Genomic DNA, 5,879 nt, shown 5'->3' with positions numbered 1-5,879 from the left:
CTTTACTGATATTCGTAGTCCAGCAAACCAAACTACATCTCCTCTTCTCTTCCTCACATTTCCTCTTTTTCATGCACTATGCTTATGCTTATCTCTTGCTCCCCAATCATGTCCTCATTGCCCTATTCTGTATCATTGTTATCCTGTTGTCACCCACCTCCTCTATATGCCCACATTTCACCAGTCACTGCATCCCCACACCACACTCTTTGCATTCATATGAAGTCCCTACTCCCTACTCATACACCCTTGGTAATACTCTATCATCCCATTTATATTCTGATCCTTGTACCTTGAGGGTATGCCTTGGCACTTCACCACTATCTCTCTCTCACCCTCTTTCACTCTCTTTCTCATTCTTGATCACTCTCTCTCTCTCTCTCTCTTCTCTTGCTCTCTCCCTCTGACTGGGTAATCACGTATCTCCACTACAGCAAGACACCTGTTTCTATCGCTCTGTCACACTCTAACCTCTCATCACCTGGAACAAGGCCACCTCGTTCAATGCCCCATCCCTCTCAAAGGATCTTTGTCTTGCGAGTTACTTGGTGACCATGCTGGTGCATCCAGTCCACACTGTAAAATGATTGATGTTTGGAAGGGCATCCAACTGTTGAAAATCTGCCTCTGTAAGCTCCATCCAACAAATGCAAGTATGGAAAAATGTACATTAAAATTATGTTGGTGATGATGATATATATATGTGTGTGTGTGTGTGTGTGTGTGTGTGTGTGTGTGTGTGTGTGTGTGTGTGTGTGTGTGTGTGTGTGTGTGTGTATATATGCTTCACTGGGTGTGCAATGTCAGTGTGCATGTACGATAGAGTGTAAGCATCTTGAGAGAAAGGTTGGGTATAGGAGGCATCAGATGTGGTGTGCAAGAGAGACAACTGCACTAGTATGGTCAGGTGATGCGTGTAGACGAGGACAGCTGTGTAAAGAAGTGCTGATCTCTAACTATGAAGGGAACCTGTGGAAGAGGTAGACCCAGAAGACATGGTATGAGGTGGTGAAGCATGATCTTTAAATGTTGGGCCTCACAGAGGTGATAATAAGTGACCAAGACTTTTGGTGATGCTATGCTGAGAAGACTTGTAATTGTGGCCGTTGCCAGTGTCATGTAAATGGTACCCATGCCAGCAGCACATAAACGGACCCATTTCACTCTTGGAGTGATTGGTGTTAGGAAAGGCATCCAGCCATAGAAACCATGCCAAATCAGACTGGAACCTGGTGCAGCTCCCTGACTTACCAGTTCCAGTCAAAACATCTAACCCATGCCAGCATGGAAAGCAGACATTAAATAATGATGATAATGTGTATATATATATATATATATATATATATATATATATACACACATACACATGTATGTACACATGCATGCACACATATATACATGCATGCAATCATACATACATACATACATACATACATACATACATACATACATGCATGCATGCATGCATGCATAAATGCATACATACATACATTAGAATTGACTCAAAGTTCAGCTTCTCTTGAACACGAGACCAATACATCACATTACATTTCGAAGGTTATGCATTTGCAATCCAGTAACAGGAGATTGCCACAAAGTACCTGGTGAACAAGGGAGACAGTGACACTCTTGTAATCCCAAGGTGCAACCGCGTGTGTAGGTTAAGTCATGTTTCTGTGGAGGACACCATGCATGTGATCAGCAGCTGTCCTAAAATGTCATCACGGTACTGCCTCCTTATGTGGCACGATGCTGCTAAAACAATTTACAATGTCATCCGCAAAAAAGACTATCCTGAAATAAACTTAGAAAATCCCTCTGTTATGGAATATATTCATAAACACCAACTTAAGGAATACTGGTGGAATATTTCCACCAAAACTTCTGTCAAATGTAAAGACAACAGGCCGGATATTATTGTTTGGGACAGAGGGGCAAAGGTATGAGATCAGCTGCCCTGCATATATAAATCATCATCATCTTTTAACGTCCATTTTCCATGCTGGCATGGGCTGGACGGTTTGACTGAGGTCTGGAGAGCCAGTGGCTGCACCAGGCTCCAATCTGATCTGGCAATGTTTCTATAGCTGGATGCCCTCCCTAACACCAACCACTCCAAGAGTGGGTGCTTTTTATGTGCCACCGGTACAGGAGCCAGTCAGGTGATCCTGGCACCAATCACATTTGGATAGTGCTTTTTATGTGCCACTGACACGGGCACCAGTCAGGGGGTACTGGCATCAGCCACTTTCACATGGTGCTTTTTACATGCCACTGGCACAAGAGCCAGTCAGGGAGTACTGGCATCAGCCATGTTCAGATGGTGCTTTTTATGTGCCACTGGCATGGGAGCCAGTCAGGGGGTACTGGCATCAGCCATGTTCAGATGGTGCTTTTTACATGCTACCAGCATGGGGACCAGTCAGGCAGTCCTGGTGTCAATCACGTTCAGATAGTGCTTTTTATGTGCCACTGGCATGGAAGCCAGTCAGGGGCACTCACAGCTACAATTTTGGTTTTACTTGACTCAACAGGTCTTCTCAAGTATATCATATCACCCAACACATCATGGGTACTCTTAATTGGGCCAGACATGCAACACTGGCATCGGCCATGGCTGTGATCTCACTTTAGCTGCCGGGTCTTCTCAATCAAAGCATACCTCCAAAGGTCTCGGTCTCCTGTCATTGCCTCTGTGAGGCTCAATGTTTGAAAATCAAAGAAAAAGAGGACATGTATGGATAACTGTTTCAAAACCTCCAGCTTCTATATTCAGACTATGAATTCATATTCATACCAATAATAATTGGAGCATTAGGTTTTATTAGTAAATGCTTAAAGGAGAATCTGAATAAACTGGGATCTTCAGAAAGAGAAATCGACCGGCTAATTCGTACATTACAAGTGCAGTCTGTAAGTGGAACAGTAAAAATATGCAAGACTTTTCTCAAGTTCCAAATGTGAATTTGTCTGTGTAAACTACATCCCAAAGATAGAGCCTTGTATCTTTGTTGAAAACTAGTTCCTTCCTCAGTGGAAGATTTATAATAATTTTAAAAAATAGAAGAGACATACACACATACACACATACATACATACATACATACATACATACATACATATACAGGTAGTCATCCACTGTAACCATTGCCTAACAGCAGCACTCCAGCATGGCCACAGCTGACAGGCTGAACATGTAAACAAGTACATATCAAGTATGTGTGAGTGTGTGAATAATACTGCTAAGTCCTTCCTTCTACACCTGTTCTGTTATATAACAATTTTGTAAACACAAATGATAAAACTGAATCACAATTGCCTATCTGCAATGCTAAACTACCATAATTTCAGCAAACCATTCCGCTCAAAGAAAACTTCCTTATCACCAGTAATTTCCTGTTTTCTCGTTATCTTTTTATGCTGTTTCATTGGATTTTGAAAACCAAGCTTGTAAAGCTGCTGGCTTCTAAATAATTTTTTTTTTTTTTTCTTATTTATTGCTATCATCTCATAACAGCTTAAGAATTTCAGTACTCTAAATACCTTTAACAATGCCATTTTAAATGAAAAGGTATAAATTTTTTTTTTAATAATTCATGTGACCTATATAATAAGAGAAGTCAGTTATTTATTTAATTTTATATTGTAGTTGATGAATAATAGGTTACCGGTTACAAGTTTCCAGTGAGCCAATCACACAGTAGACTGCATTTCCATTGGCAAATGTGCATGGAAGTGTCTGTAAATCAGTGCAGAACAAATATTTCAAAAGGCTTCATTTGAAGAACCTCAAATTTTAGTTGATATAAGTACTAGGCTTACAAAGAAAAAGTCCTGGGGTCGATTTGCTCGACTAAAGGCAGTGCACCAGCATGGCCACAGTCAAATGACTGAAACAAGTAAAGGAGTAAAAGAGTAAAAGAGATATATATGTATGTATGTATGTATGTATGTATGTATCACTTGGAAACAATTAAACTCATAATATTACATATTAGAAAGAAAATTAATACATTTTGAAAGGAAAAAACTACAGCAAGCTACAAAAGATTATTAATGAGTATATTTGGGGAAATGGATGGATTGCAAAGGATTTTTAAGCAAAATTGTTATATTACATGTGAATTAATCCAAATTGTACTTTGAAGCATTTGAAAACATAGTCAAGAAATTATTTGGAAAAAAACAAAAACATTATTAGATTTTTACTCTAACCCTTTTAACATTCAAATTACTTTGTCAAATTTAATACTTATTTATTCACATTGTTTTGAATTAATCACTCATGATCTTTTTGTTTTGAGATTTTGATGATGTGATTGTTTGTATTTAGCATAATATTTTAGAGCAGATGAGGGAGACCAGATCTGGGTAGTTTGAACATAAAACAGGTAGAATATTTAGGCTGAATATGGCCAGTTTAAATGCTAAAGAGTGAAATTCAAAGGTCAAATGAAAGTAAGAATTATTGTCATACAGTTACAAAGTTCTTTGAATATAATATACTGTTTTGAATTTTGATGCTAGATTGTATGAAGCTTATTTGGTAAAATTTTGAAAAGAAATTCTCTTAACCATTTGAAACAAATTGAATTGATTAAAGTTATTTAGTTATGGTATGAGTTTAAAATTTAAATTCCTTATTTAAACAATAACAAAAACTAAAAAATGAAATCACTGTAAATTTGGGCAAAACTATCAATGAAATTGTCTTGTTTACATTAGTAAAACATTTGTGATACAAATTTTGATACCAATGTAAAGGACATGAAGGCCAGTTGACATTGCTGTAGCAGGAAATTATTCTCTCTCCAAAGCACTGCCGTAGCAACTGCATTGTTTTTCCTGTGGTATGAGCAGTTGCCCCATCTTGCTGGAACCAGGTGTGAGGTCTACTTTGAATGGCCTTCACATTCTACAGACTTGACTAGCCTGGAGTTTTTCTTGTGGGGATACCCAAAAGAGAGGGTTTATGTCAACAAACCGGAGACCCTGGGGCAACTGAAGGAGAACATCAATAGAGAAATCAGAGAAGTGGGGTCTGAAACTCTTGAGAGTGTTATGGTGCAAGTTTTGGAAAGAGCATGGATGTCCAAAGCTGAAAATGGCTGCCATTTAAGTAATGTCATTTTTCATATGTGGTGTAGTGATGTTACAAAATTTGACTGGTGCATATAAATTTCCATTATGTCTTTTACATTGTATCAAAATTTCATGCATTTATGTAAAGTTAAGGAAGTTATTAAAAATTGAAACCCATTATTGACTTTTGGAACACCCTGTATTATTCAGTCAGAAGAATCCTCCATTTCCCTACCCCAGCAAAAGAAATATTCCTATTTTAGAGATTAAATCTCATTATTGGCAACCAAGACGGCAAGCTCACAAAGATCACAAAGTTCAGTTGAAGTGTACAAAAAAATATTGCTTGCACATCCTGGATGATGCTACTGGATGAGCTACATATAGATGGCCATACAGACGTTTTAAACTACATTCAGAGAAAGGCCACTTAACTGATTAGAATAAAGAATAAAGATCAGTTTGACAGGAGCTGGCCAGCCAGAGAGCTGCACAGGCTCCAGTTGTCAGTTTTAGCACAGTTTCAATGTCTGGATGCCCTCCATAATGCCAACCGCTTTACAGAGTGTACTGGGTGCATGCACATACACACAATACAGTACTGGGTGCTTTTTACATTACAGAATGACATCATTATTGTATTATCTTCATTGTAATCATTCTAATTTTATGTTGATTTCTCTGTATTTGCATGGATTGGATGGCTCCTCTCCAGTACAGCATCTTATCATTTGTTGCATTCATTTGTCCTCCTGAGATCAGCTTAACATATATATATATATATATATATATATATA

The 5,879-nt window shown here is 38.2% G+C and overlaps 1 protein-coding gene across 1 annotated transcript in view; it reads left to right on the top strand.

The window, feature by feature from the left end:
- Positions 1–5,879, top strand: part of LOC106874498 (uncharacterized) — a 9,188-nt gene that overhangs the window by 949 nt on the left and 2,360 nt on the right. The gene's annotated exons all lie outside the window — the stretch shown is intronic.

Source organism: Octopus bimaculoides, chromosome 5, assembly GCF_001194135.2.
Source record: "Octopus bimaculoides isolate UCB-OBI-ISO-001 chromosome 5, ASM119413v2, whole genome shotgun sequence".
Lineage (NCBI taxonomy): Eukaryota > Metazoa > Mollusca > Cephalopoda > Octopoda > Octopodidae > Octopus > Octopus bimaculoides.
Note: the sequence above shows the minus strand (reverse complement) of the source record. Positions and strands in the feature narration are given on the sequence as shown.